Raw genomic sequence first — 14401 nt, forward strand, 5'->3', positions numbered from 1 at the left:
TGGAGCATTGCTATGCGTACGACTATTTCCATACGATTTTCATACGGCACTGTATATCACACCGTCCTTGTGTCAGAGCAAGGCGCTGCCCACCACCCGATCAGGAATCGTACAAAATCGTATATCCAAGCGTCGTACGTGCAGCAATTTCGTTTTAGGTGGGCTGAACTCCCATCAAGTCCACGTCGTTATCTCAGTCAAGCCATTCTCACTGCTAGTGTATTCCTCGCCCCTGGTCTCTCGCCTGTTCGTTTCACCCGAGGCGCGCTCATCTTCTTCCCCAAATCCAGACGACGGGGCTGGCCACCGGCGGGAGCAATGCGTCGGGCGCCCAGTGCGCCGGGGCGGATCTCAGGGGGCCCACCGCGCGTCGGGCGCACGCGGCTGCGCTGCCGGGCGGGCGCCCGCGACGGCACCTGGTGCAGGTAGCGCCCCTGTTCATCGCCTGTACGTTTTCTATGCTTTATTGCTATGTTGTGCACTAGATCAACGTCTCTGTTGCGCCCATTACACGGTTTTACACCGATCGTTTAGCAGGGAATATCGAGTGGTATGTTAATGCTGATATAATTGGATTCAACCCAGATTGATTTTACTGCTCACGCATATAGGGCTGCAAGAAAAGCTCAAAACTGGTGAGCCACTCGAGATCGGCTCGTTTTTTGACTCGACTCAAAATCGACTCGAAAAGAGACGACCTGAGTTTGAACACTTTATATAGCTCAACCAAGAAACGAGCCGATCTTAAGCCAATGTTGGCTCGCTCGATTTTAGCTCGATAGCTCGACAGAATATCATTATGTTAAATGATCATGCCATATATTAAATGGAAATAAGATAATTTATTATCATATATGTTGTCCATAATATTTCTCCATTTTATTTATCAAAAAACATGGAAACTTAATTAAGTGCAGAGAAGATTTAGGCCCAATTATGGCACGTGGCCGACTATGTATTAAATATCCTATATTTTTGGCAAAGGTTCCCAGCATATTCACCTTATTTTTTTGTTTTTAATCCATAAATTTATAATTTTTACTATCTCATTTAGCTCGAAATTAGCTCGAGATCGACTCGAGATCGTTACAAGCTGAGCACGAGTCATGTTATACAACTCGATCACGAGTTTCACTCAATTTGAGCTCGCTCGAATTTGCATATGAGTTGAACTGAGCCAACTCCAACTCGCTCGAGCTCGACTTATTTGCAGCCCTACACGTATATAGCCTAGCTGTTCCTGTCATGCAAACCATCAGATGCATGCAATGCGGGCTGTAGTACTCCCTCTATAAACTAATATAAGATCTTTAGTGATCTAAAAGATATTATATTAGTTCACAAAGGAATTAATTAACTGGGGTACTGAGTCCAGTACTAATCTTCCAAACAGCCCCTGAAACGCCTTCATACATCTGCATTTCATCTCCCTATAGTAAACTGGCATTAGCGGTGCCAGTTTACCCATGCTCTGTTAATGGCCAAATTAAGCCGACACGGTGCCGTTACCCGATGCTCTGTTTTCCTCCTCAGTTTTGTCAGGCGGCAGGCCACTGCTCGCGTTCCTCTCCACCACTGCTGGTAGAAGCAGAGCATCCAAATGGTCTGACACTTGGAATGACTCATTGGATGTATAGTGCGAAATCTGGGGAGCGATGGATCTTGACTATTGTACCATACGTGTTCGTTGTGTGCGGCTCCGCACCCTACTGTGAATTTCTTGTAATCTTGTTCATCCATCAGCGGTGGTTGATGGAGCATATGTGGCTGCCTCGGCAGATCCATCGGCTGCAAATATCAAAAGCAGAAGGATGAAAGTTGTGTTAGGCTTCATATATTCACATATATTTGACCTCAAGAACAGAGGAAAGATGTTTCAGGAGTAACTTCTTTGGTGTGCATGAATGCACCAACAAATGATCGTTCAAACATACTGCTTTTTTTAGAAAAGGAGGGTGTATCCTTGGCCTCTGCATCTGGACGATGCATGCAGTCATATTATTAATTATTCACAAAGATCATACAAGGTGATATATCAATAAGCCTGAAGCCATCATCTTGGCAACACCATTGCTACTCCTATCCCTTGATAAAGGCGTGCCGAATGTGCGGGCATAATACCAAACAGACATCGCATCAAAGCCTAATATCTAAAGTCGGGTGTCCCATCCAAGCCACTATCTAGATTGGGTCCTACACCGGTCTGGCACACTCCCGGTGAGCACCGCAGGCTGCAAGGGCCGTCACCTCCATCATCTCTCCGTCCATCCTCGGAGCAGAACTGAAGCACCGACCTTGCCAGACCTCTCTGCCATCAACGCCACCATGACGCGAGACAGCTTCCTCCTCCTGCGCGAGTCCATCTCCGCGCATCAGACGCCGAGTCTCCACAGCGCCATGCCGCCGAGATCCGCCACCATCAATGTGTAAGATGAAGCACCGCTCCACCAAAGACGCCGTCCTCCGGTCCCTCGAGCCCGTGTCCACCTCCAAGAATGACGCCTCAAGGGGGAAACGACACCAGAGAGCCGCCCTCATCCGATCTACTAATTTATGGTTTTCTTTGGAGGTAGCAGAGAGTGGCCTTGAACTTCTCCATGGCAATGCCTTCAGGAAAGGAACGACGCAGACATCATCGCCATCGCCGGCCTTGGCAATAGCCAATAGCAGGTTGTCACCCAGATCTCAAGCAAGGAGAAGTCCCCCACCGAGACTCGCCGGCCGAGCAGGGGAGGCTGAGACTGCGCCCGCAGGACTAGATCCGCGATGGATTCGTGCCCACGCCGCCGCCACGGAGCCAACCCTGCGTGCAGCCGTCACGACCTGGCCGCCCGCTCGCGTCGCCCGCCACGCCCTCGCCGCATCAGCACCAAGACTCCGCCGCACCGCCGCATCTCGCGGTACAGCCGCACGCCGGGAGGAGAATAAGGGCCCCACCACCGACGTGTGACGGGATGGTGTAGGAGGCGGGCGCAGGGTGGGGGCTAGGGTTCCCCCGCCGCCGCCGCCCGCGAGAGCGACTTGAGGGTTCAGACATACTGCTTTCCAAGGATGAATAAGTGATGTAGGAATCCAAGTAAGCAGAAGTTTTACTAGGAGGGTACCTGCATCGTTCGGTTGCCTCGCCACCTCATCGCCCGCCTTTGAACTGCCATCGGAATGTTTAAAAGAGTTTTTGTTATCTTCAAGCCTAATCTTGATGCTCGGGTGTCCTGGAGAGATGCTGATGGCATTCTTCAAGATGGGCTCCGCGTTGGCAGCTCTTCTTTGTGACTCTTTATCAGCTCCCTCAAAGTAAATATCAATGTTGACTTGAATGAGTCTTCGCAGGTCCTCCATGCCTTCAATGGTCGAGGGGCCGTGACGCTCACCCCTTGCTCATGCATTTGCATATTGCACGTTTCGAGTTTAGGCATCGCCCCTGTCATGAATTTATGCACGGGGCGAAGCATGTGATTCTCAGAGGGTGTTTGTTTCCAGGGACTTGTTGGTTTAGGGACTTAAAAAAGTCTCTAAGTCCCATCTAAACCAAACAGGAGGGATTTATAGGGACTTAAAGTGGGCATTTGGAACTTATGAAATAAGACTCTTAAGGAGGGACTTATAGGGACTTATAGTTGTAATATGGTCTTATAGAGACTTATAAGTCCCAGGAACCAAACATGTAGGGACTTTTTAGGGACTTGGGACTAAAAAAAGTCCTAAGACTTATGAACCAAACAGGGCCTCAAATATTTGAGAAGCTGGAATGTCACCTCACCACCATAGATGGTAATCCTTATTTCCGGGGATTTTTGTATCCACAACCACAGGTACAATAGATTAGGTAACATTGCGAGCAAATCAAAGTCCTCCTGCATCAGCTTCTCAACAGCAATTCCCAACTTGGAGAGCTTTCGATGCTGACCGGTCCAGATCGGAACCCTCGGAAATGTCCAAGTTGCTGCAACATGGAGTTCCTCAAGATTCCTCAGTATTGCTAGTGCTCTCTTGGAGCCGGCTCCTCTGACATGTACTCCCTCTGTATTAGTTTACGGAGGGAGTAGAAGGAAAGGCAGAGAAGCACAGTACTCCTCTGTATAGAAAAACGAAGGCAGGTGATACGTTTTCAACGTATTTATAATTTTTGATTATGTCATGTTGTTTTATTATTAATTTTGTTTGTTTTATAATCATTTTATAGTCATTTTACATCATTTTTTGGTACTAACCTATTGACATAGTGCAAGTGCCAGTTCCTGTTTTTTCTGTGTTTTTTACATCGCAGAAAATCAATACCAGACGAAGTCCAAATGCCACGAAACTTTACGGAGATATTTTATGGACCAGAAGAAACGTGTTGGGCCCTTATTGCACCTGGGGGGAGTCTCGAGGAGGGGCAACCCACCAGGGCTCGCCAGGAGGCCCAGGCGCGCCCTAGTGGGTTGTGCCCACCTCGGGTGCCCCCGGACCGCCTCTTTGCTCTATAAATACCCAAAAATACCAGAACCCTACGGGAGTCGACGAAATATTCATCCAGCCGCCGCAGAGTCCAGAACCACTAGATCCAATCTAGACACCATCTCGGATGGGGTTCACCACCTCCATTGGTGCCTCTCCGATGATGTGTGAGTAGTTCTTTGTAGACCTTTGGGTCCGTAGTTAGTAGCTAGATGACTTCATCTCTCTCTCTCTCTTGATTCTCAATACAATGGTCTCTTGGAGATCCATATGATGTAACTCTTTTTGCGGTGTGTTTGTTGGGATATGATGAACTTCGAGTTTATGATTAGTCATATCTTTTTATATCCATGAAAGTTATTTGAGTTTCTTTGATCTCTTATATGCATGATCTCTTATAGCCTCATATTTTTTCTCTGATATTTGAGTTTTTTTGGCTAACTTGATCTATTTATCTTGCAATGGAAAGAGGTGCCGGTAGTGGGTTCATTCTTACGGTGCTTGATCCCCGTGACAGAAAGAGAACCGCCACGTATGTATCGTTTCTACTAAGGATAAAGAGATGGGATTTATATCTACGCAATAGATAAACGGATCTTGTCTACATCATGTCATCGTTCTTATTGCATTACTCCGTTTTCCATGAACTTAATACACTAGATGCATGATGGATAGCGGTTGATGTGTGGAGTAATAGTAGTAGATGCAGGCAGGAGTCGGTCTACTAATCTTGGACGTGATGCCTATGTAATGACCATTGCCTGGATATCGACATAATTATTTGAGGTTCTATCAATTGCCCAAGAGTAATTTGTTTACCCACCGTTTGCTATCTTTCTCGAGAGAAGCCACTACTGAAACCTACGGCCCCGGGTCTTCTTTCTCATATATTTCCTTGCGATCTACTTTTTCTTTACATTTTTATTCAGATCTATTAAACCAAAAATATAAAAATACCTTGCTGCACTTTATTTTATTTACGATATATTATTTCAATCTATTACAATCTCTGGCATCGTTACCCGAAAGGATTGACAACCCCTTTAACACGTTGGGGTGCGAGGTGTTGTTATCTATGTGTAGGTGTTGTTTATGTTGTGTTGCTTGGTTTTCCTACTAGTTCAATAACCTTGGTTTCTTCACTGAGGGAAATACCTACCGTCGCTGTACTGCATCATCCCTTCCTCTTTGGGGAAATAGCGACGTAGTCCTAGCAGACAGGAGCTTTTCTGGCGCTATAGTCAGAGAGCAATAAAAAGGAATTTCTGGCGCCGTTGCCGGGGAGGATCTTCAACATAACCAGGTTCCTAATCACAAATCTCATCGCCTCGCAATTTACATTATTTTTCATTTGCCTCTCGTTTTCCTCTCCCCCACTTCACAAAAATTTGCCGTTTTATTCGCCTCTCTTCTCCGTTCGCCGTTTTCTCGCCATGTGTGATCTCAAAAGAGCTAAGGGTTTTCTCCCTGGTCTTACTGCTTTGGATAGCCCCTCTATCCTCTCTAAACTCATAAACAATGATGCTATGGAAGGATCTACTTAAGGAAATATGCCCTAGAGGCAATAATAAAGTTGTTATTTATATTTCCTTATATCATGATAAATGTTTATTATTCATGCTATAATTGTATTAACCGGAAACTTAGTAATGTGTGAATACATAGACAAACAGAGTGTCACTAGTTTGCCTCTACTTGACTAGCTCGTTGAATCAATGATGATTATGTTTCCTAACCATAGACATGAGTTGTCATCTGATTAACGGGATCACATCATTCTCTAATTGTCACTCTGATTGTCGGAGAGGTATCTCTGGGCCCTCTCGGTAATGTACATCACAATAAGCCTTGCAAGTAATGTAGCTAATGAGTTAGTTATGGGATGTAGCATTACGGAACGAGTAAAGAGACTTGCCGGTAATAAGATTGAACTAGGTATGAGGATATCGACGATCGAATCTCGGGCAAGTAACATACCGATGACAAAGGGAACAACATATATCGTTATGCGGTTTGACCGATAAAGATCTTCGTAGAATATGTGGGAGCCAATATGAGCATCCAGGTTCCGCTATTGGTTATTGACCGGAGATGAGTCTCGGTCATGTCTGCATAGTTCTCGAACCCGTAGGGTCCGCACGCTTAACGTTCGGTGACGATCGGTATTATGAGTTTATGTGTTTTGATATACCGAAGGTTGTTCGGAGTCCCGGATGAGAACAGGGACATGACGAGGAGTCTCGAAATGTTCGAGACGTAAAGATCGATATATTAAAAGGCTATATTCGGACATCGGAAAGGTTCTGAGTGGAGCTCCACTGATTTCAGGTAATCACTATAGTATGTCCTTATGAAACATGCACATTGAATATAAATGCCGGTTAGCCTCTCTCTATATATGGTAAAATAGTGAGTGCTCCATATTTCCCAGGCTAATAACAAAGCTTGGCTTGGTAGGTCGGTACGTGGTTTGGCATGTTTGACGGGGTCAGAAAGGTAATCCGTGTTTCCAGTTCTTATTGATTTCTGTATTACCCTATTTTTTTAGGTATTCTATCTCGTCTTAAAGTTCCCCCGCATTACCACAACAAATGTCCCTACCAGCTGTTGCCAGTGAAGCTGAAACCATGGCTACCCCTCAACAAGCCTATAGCTCTTATCCTAGGCCTGAACCGCCTGAACCTCCAATTACTGTACCATTAGTACTGAATACGACCACCACTCACACCTATTCCAGACCTTTAAACCCCTGACCACCTAGACCTCTAGTAGCAAAGCAACTAAAAGACCCAATCACAAAAATAACCCTCTCTATCCCCCTCAAAACCTTTGGCACGAACACTTGTTTCCAGCCACCTATGGCCTTCCTCACAGCTCAAAACATAATAATATTAGACCTAATCCTGCACCTCCACCACCACAACCAGGACCCAATTCAATACCAAATATCCAATTTTCCCAACCAATACTTTTGCTCTATGCTGGAAATTCCATGAAACCAGAAGTGCCAATATATACTTACCTTAACCAACCAACCGCTTCCAACTCAACAGCATGACCCGTACCAATACCTGCATTGTTGTCTGCTTAGTTATTTTGATGTTGTACTCCTTACTGATTTCGTTTCCTAAGATTCTAGACTAGTAAAGCATGTGCTCTTTCGTGTATCAGAGTTGCAGTTGCACACAGATATGGAGTGTCGGTGATGGAAATTGGTGATGAAGGACAAGGTGAGACTGAAGGCAGCCACGATAATTCCATATCAGTGGAAGAGTTGGAAACCCAAAGCCAATCAAGCACTGTTACTAATTTGGTATAGCGATTTAGTTTCTATTAACATATATACACAGTCGCCCGTTATTTTATGCTAACACCAGCATCCTGGATTCTTAGATCCGGAAATTTGAAAAATGGATATGGAGATGAACAGTATTGCTCGAAGCTCAACCAGCCAACTCTCTGACAAAGATGGACATTATCGGACCATGAGGAAGCATGTGGCAAGAGCTTGTGTGCCGAAAATGATTTAGTGAAGGTCAGCTGCTGTTGCTTGAAGTGAGGCGCTCGACCATTGATTCAACCAGCCAACTCTCTCACAAACGATAGATTTTCATTGTTTGAGAATAGCTGGTCGATCTTGCTAGGCAGTCCAAAGAATTAATTACACTAGTCGTCAACCCGTGCGGATGCACGGGCTAGCCTACATTAGGTAGAAGTATGTAAGTTGGACTTTTTTTTTAATATTTATTACATTGTATACTTATTAGAAATTAAATGGAAATAGTATTTCTAGTAGATTTTTATTGATTGCAAGCAATAGCACGCGACAACGTATATTGGTTAGGTGATAGATATACATCTATTTATGGTTGAAAAATTATGCGACACTAATGTTTTATTGTCTCATTATATTTTTTTGGGACTTGTTTGTAGATCAATACACTATTAATTAATGGAAAAGTCAGTACAAAACAACATGAATGCTATATTCATGTTCCTTTGTATATTTTCTAACTGAATGTTCCGGAGCTCTAACTTATTCATAGAAAACAATGTTAAGGTAATATAGTTTACTCTAAAAAGTATTTGTATGTTTTCCATCAAGCGTTTTTAATATCGATTCCTTTCAATTAGTAGTGTGATTAAATCTTGTCTAATTGCGGAATTTCCTCCCTAGAACATAGTGATAGTACTATATGATGAGACTGTAGAAAAACCCAATGACTCCTTTGTGTTCAGTTTAAGAACAGAATGAAGTGCGTTATGTTTGTAAAACAACATGTGGCTAGATTGAAGAAAATGTAGATACTTCAGATTTATAACGACATCACCTATGCCTAAATGTTTCTCACCAATTGGAGTAGATGATCTATCTAGAACTTGCAGTTTCTGCTCCCAAAGGCATATTCTTTTGAAAGATTAAGATTTCCTTTCAAAACATATAATACTTTGTACCGTAAGTCATATTAGTGAAATTTATGTTCTTCAATGCTTAATAACATTTTTATGACTTCCAGTTCTGTTTTTATTTAGCAACTTCTTATTTGAGCACCATTTGTATACACGGGTATACTGATCTAAAAAAAAATCAATGTGTCTAGTAACCGAGCACAAAAAATAATTCAACCCACATAATGTAAGAATGTGTACTGGGAGGGGGTGGGGAGCCCATGTATTGAACATTCTTGAAAAGGGGTCCGAGCTGGATATTATCATTATTATATAGTACTAATTCACTAAATAAGATTTATTTGTACATGAACTGTTGAAATCTCAATCTAAATTCCATGCAAAAAAATGGCTACCCAGTGGGAGAATATAATCATGTTAATAAGATGTTATTGGAAATAATAATAACTAATCTTCTGTAAATAAGCTGTTTTCTATAAAATTTAGGGTAATTAACTAAAAACACAGAGGACAAACATACAGAGGCAAATAATAGATGATCAACAAAATTATGTCTAAAATATCAGGTTTATGATGATCTACAAAATAAGCTGTTTTTTTGTACTCCTTCTATGGTAGATAAAAGGTGGGGGATCCGGCAAACTTGAGCCGTTAGCGTAACAATCTCCATTTTGGTAAGGGAAAAATTCTAGGAAAAATAATGTTCAAGTATAGAAGGTGCATGAGTGTTAACCATCTCAAATATGTAGGAGCATATCAATGGACAGTATGGCATAAAAGTAAACAGAAACTTACCTCATTGCATCATTGTTGAATATAGTGAGAAGACAAACTCAACATATAAATGTATTTGTTTAGTCAAACATACAGAAAATATAGACAAATAAATTGTTTTGTGTAGGTCACACATTTCAGATAGGGTACATTGGAATATCTAGAAGGATATAATGATTGCATGTGATGTATACATTAGATGGTTATACATACCCTCAGATCATTCATGCTGGAGTACTCTTTTCTACAGGTTGGTAAGAAAATAGTTGTCCAAGGCCCAGCATGTATCCTAGATGAAAAACTGTAATTGTTTGTCTGACACGTGGAGCTTTACTAATCCAAGATGTTTTGTTTGGCACACGGTATCATCTTTTTTTGGCTTACGTCATCCTAATCTAGACTATACATGGGAGAAAACTGAGACACCATGAATTTTTCGATCTAAACATAAAGAGAAGAAAAAATACACATACAAAGTTGAAGATTGAGTAACTATTCATTAATTCCAAAAATCATGCTGATAAATAATTTTCATTGAAGATTGATGTCCAGTAGCATAAATCCAAGAACTATTACCATTTGTACAATGGAGTAATGACCAAGGACGCAAGGACTCCCTGCTAGAAGAACCTGAAAATGTCACAAAGAACATGTAATACTTCCAGTACTATTAATCACTATATTATATATTACTGCAGACACATATGGCACATGACAAATCCCATAAATTTAAAGCCAATTCAGCTAAATGAAAACATGGCAAAAGTCAATAGCAGTCGACATGATTCATGAGTGACAAAATATATAAATCTAGAAGCTAGATCATAAACAGAGAGTGACATTGGCCGCTACAGAGCTAAAATATGTGTCATTTTCAGGCCAAGACATCGATAGAACATGACTACCAACAAAACTTGCAACTTAAGAGAAAGAGGAGTCAATCTGTGCAAGAAACTCTAGCGCGCCATGGAACCGCTCCTCCGCTCCTAGCCGCGCCGCTGGACACTCCGGCCGCGGCGGCCACCCGCTCCCTGCACCGTGGGCCACTCCGGCCGCGGCGGCCACCCCGCGGTGCCTGCCAGCTCCTGCCTGCTGGCGAGCATGGGCTGGCCGCGCTCCCGTAGATCTGGCTCTAGCGGTAGCCTGCGTGCGTCGTCGCCGGCCTCCCCTGCGCCCTCTGGTCCGTCGATGGTGCCGGATTCGCAACCGCCCCGCCGAGTCAATGCGCGAGATCCCGGTTCCCCGCCCCGGATCCTGCTGCGCGGCGAATGCTCCACCGCGGCTCCGCCGCTCTGCCCGGCGGATCTGGCCGCGGATCCCCTCTCCTTACCGCTTTCGGAGCGACCGCGCTTTCAATCCATCGTTGTTGCCCCTGCTGCTGGCGTTAACTCCCCCCTGCGGGGCTGGATGGGGGATGGACCGAGGTCTCATCCCGGAAAAATAGGCGCCCAAGCTCTGGCACGGCAGGCAATAGGCTGCGCTCCTCTCCGGTCCGGCATGGGCATCGAGGCGACTTCAATGCTGCTGCCGGCCAGGCTGCCTTCTTAAGCCAGTTTCGCGGCAAGTGCTTTAGATGCCTGAGCAAGAAGCACCGTAGGAAGGATTGCCGCGACCCGATTTGCTGCATCATCTGTAACCACTCCGGTCACTTTGGCCGCTGAAAGCACAAGTGCTCCCTAGGTGGTTTTGATAATTGATGACAACATATCTCTTGTTGGACTAACACTTCTATCTAGCATGTTTCAGATAAGTTCAACAATGGAGTGGCATGGACTAAAGGTTGTGGGAACTCCTTAGATGCTAAGGACAAAGGATTGGCTAAGGCTTCGAGCCCAAGACTCTTCATTTTATATTTTAGTGATCCAAGATCACATTGAGTCCATAGGAAAAGCCAATACTATCAAGGAGGGATGAGGTGTTGCTTAATGATCCTCTTGCTCCATGTGCTTAATGATATGCTCCAAAACCCTCAACTACTTTCCCATATCCACATATGACCTAAACTCTAAGCCAAACTCGGTCCTACCGATTTTTCCTATCCGGCGCCACCGAGTTTCACTTGTCATTAGCCACTGCCAAACCCTAGCAATTCGGTTCTACCGATAAGGATCTCGGTCCCACCGAGATGGGGTTGCAAACTCTCTGTTACCCATTGCATTATTCTCGGTCCCACCAAGTTTGTGTAATCGGTCCCACCGAGATTGCAATGTAAACTCAGTGTTTCCCCTTTGTAACTTTTCGGTCTCACCGAGTTCCACTCGGTCTCACCGAAAGAGCAAATCGGTCCCACCGAGTTTGCCTGACCAACTCTCTGGTTAGTTAATTACCAAACTCGGTCTCACCGAGTTTGTGTAATCGGTCTCACCGAGATTACGTTATGCCAAAACCGTAACCGAATCGGTCCTACCGAGTTGCATGTCAGTCCCACCGAAATTCCTAACGGTCACTAGGTTTACCATTTCGGTCCGACCGAGTTTTCTGATTCGGTCCCACCGAGATTGGTAAATTGTGTGTAACGGTTGGATTTTGAGTGGAGGCTGTATATACCCCTCCACCTCCTTCTCATTCGATGAGAGAGCCACCAGAACACACACATCATTCCTACTCATATGTTCTGAGAGAAAACCACCTACTCATGTGTTGAGATCAAGACATTCCATTCTTACCATATGAATCTTGATCTCTAGCCTTCCCAAGTTGCTTTCCACTCAAATATTCTTTCCACCAAATCCAAATCCTATGAGAGAGAGTTGAGTGTTGGGGAGACTATCATTTGAAGCACAAGAGCAAGGAGTTCATTACCTACACACCATTTGTTACCTCTTGGAGAGTGGTGTCTCCTAGATTGGCTAGGTGTCACTTGGGAGCCTCCGACAAGATTGTGGAGTTGAACCAAGGAGTTTGTAAGGGCAAGGAGATCGCCTACTTCGTGAAGATCTACCGCTAGTGAGGAAAGTCCTTCGTGGGCGTTGGCCATGGTGGGATAGACAAGGTTGCTTCTTCGTGGACCCTTTGTGGGTGGTTGCTTCTCCGTGGACCCTTCGTGGGTGGAGCCCTTCGTGGACTCGCGCAACCGTTACCCTTGGGTGGAGCCCTGTGTTGACTCGCGCAACCGTTACCCTTCGTGGGTTGAAGTCTCCATCAACATGGATGTAGGATAGCACCACCTATCCGAACCACGGGAAAAACATCCGTGTCTCCAATTGCGTTTGAAATCTCCAAACCCTTCCCTTTACATTCTTGCAAGTTGCATGCTTTACATTCCGCTGCTCATATACTCTTTGCTTGCTTGCTTGATATGTATTGTGTGTGCTGAAATTGTGCCTAAACTCCACTTAAACCGAAAAGGCTTAAAAATTGCAACTTTAGCACGAAGTGTCTAATCACCCCCCTCTAGACACATCTACTTCTAGATCCTACAAGTGGTATCAGAGCTTTGGTCTCCATTGCCTTGGTTTAATCACCATTGGAGGAAGATGGATGTGTCTACTCTAGGGAGTCTTAGACATAGAGTGCCTATTCTTGATGGAAAGTATTTTCATGAGTGGAAAAATGAGATGCTTGTAATCTTCAATCAACATCTTTTGAACAAGTATATTGCTAGCCCTTGTGCACCCATATTGATCCCTTGCATCCTACCCTAGATGAAGATATTGACATGATTCGCAATCTTAGAACTATTGAGCTCATCATTAGAGGATTGCCCAAAAATCTGATTGCTAGTTTGCCTACTCAAGATTGTGCCTATACTATATGGAAATTTCTTGAGGAACGATTTCCCAATCATTCCTTGAAAACTTTGGATGAAATTCTCCATAAATCCATTGCCTTGAGTAAGATGAACTCTAGTGATCCTAGTTTTGGTAAATGTCTTCTTGAACTTGCCAATCTTAAGCATGCTAAAGGAGATGTTGGAATCATTAATGATATCATACTCAAAGCTATAAGAATTCATAAAAGTAACCACTTTGATCATTTATCTAATGAATTACCCTCTCTAGGAAATGATGAATCACAAGATCATGATGAACATGAATATTATGATGATGATGATGATAGTGACTTCGATCTCGACGATGCAATGAGACATTTTGGTCTTATGGCAAATCTTCGGGGATATGAATCAGGAGGAAAGGAATGGGTTCTTGATAGTGGATGTACTGATCATATGACCGGAGATGAAGAGATGTTTCGTGAGCTTGCTGAAAACAACGGCCCTCGAAAATATGTCACCTTTGGTGATAATTCAAAGGGTAAAGTGGTTGGCCTTGGTAAGGTGGCCATCTCACATGATAGTTCCATTCAAAATGTCATGCTCGTTGAATCTCTTGGCTACAACTTACTTTCAGTATCTAGACTTGCTGATTTCGGTTTGAATGTCCTATTTACTGAGGTAGATTGCCAAGTATTTCGTCGAGACAATCATAAAATGGTCTTTACTGGTATGCGTAGAGGTGATCTTTACATTGTCGATTTCTCTAAAAAGGCGCAACCTAAAACTTGCTTTGTTGCTAAATCCTCAAAAGGTTGGTTGTGGCATAGACGACTAGGTCACGTTGGCATGAGAAACCTTGACAAGCTTATTAAAGGAAATCATATCCTTGGAGTTAACGATGTCATATTTGATAAGGATAGACTTTGCAGTGCTTGTCAAGCAGGTAAACAGGTTGGAGGAAGACATCCCGTGAAGAACATCATGACCACAAGGAGGCCACTCGAGCTACTTCACATGGATCTTTTTGGTCCCAACGCCTACAAGAGTCTCGGTGGAAATTCT

General features: G+C 43.8%; 1 long non-coding RNA gene and 1 pseudogene across 1 annotated transcript; one reads left to right on the top strand and one right to left on the bottom strand.

The window, feature by feature from the left end:
* Positions 1–1732: 1732 nt before the first annotated feature.
* Positions 1733–14401, bottom strand: part of LOC123153879 (uncharacterized) — a 61504-nt pseudogene continuing 48835 nt past the window's right edge.
* Positions 6858–8331, top strand: LOC123149705 (uncharacterized). The gene is made up of 3 exons (XR_006474813.1): positions 6858–6936; positions 7612–7753; positions 7834–8331. It is a non-coding gene; the product is annotated as an uncharacterized lncRNA (long non-coding RNA).

The sequence above is a fragment of the Triticum aestivum genome, chromosome 7A, assembly GCF_018294505.1.
Source record: "Triticum aestivum cultivar Chinese Spring chromosome 7A, IWGSC CS RefSeq v2.1, whole genome shotgun sequence".
Lineage (NCBI taxonomy): Eukaryota > Viridiplantae > Streptophyta > Magnoliopsida > Poales > Poaceae > Triticum > Triticum aestivum.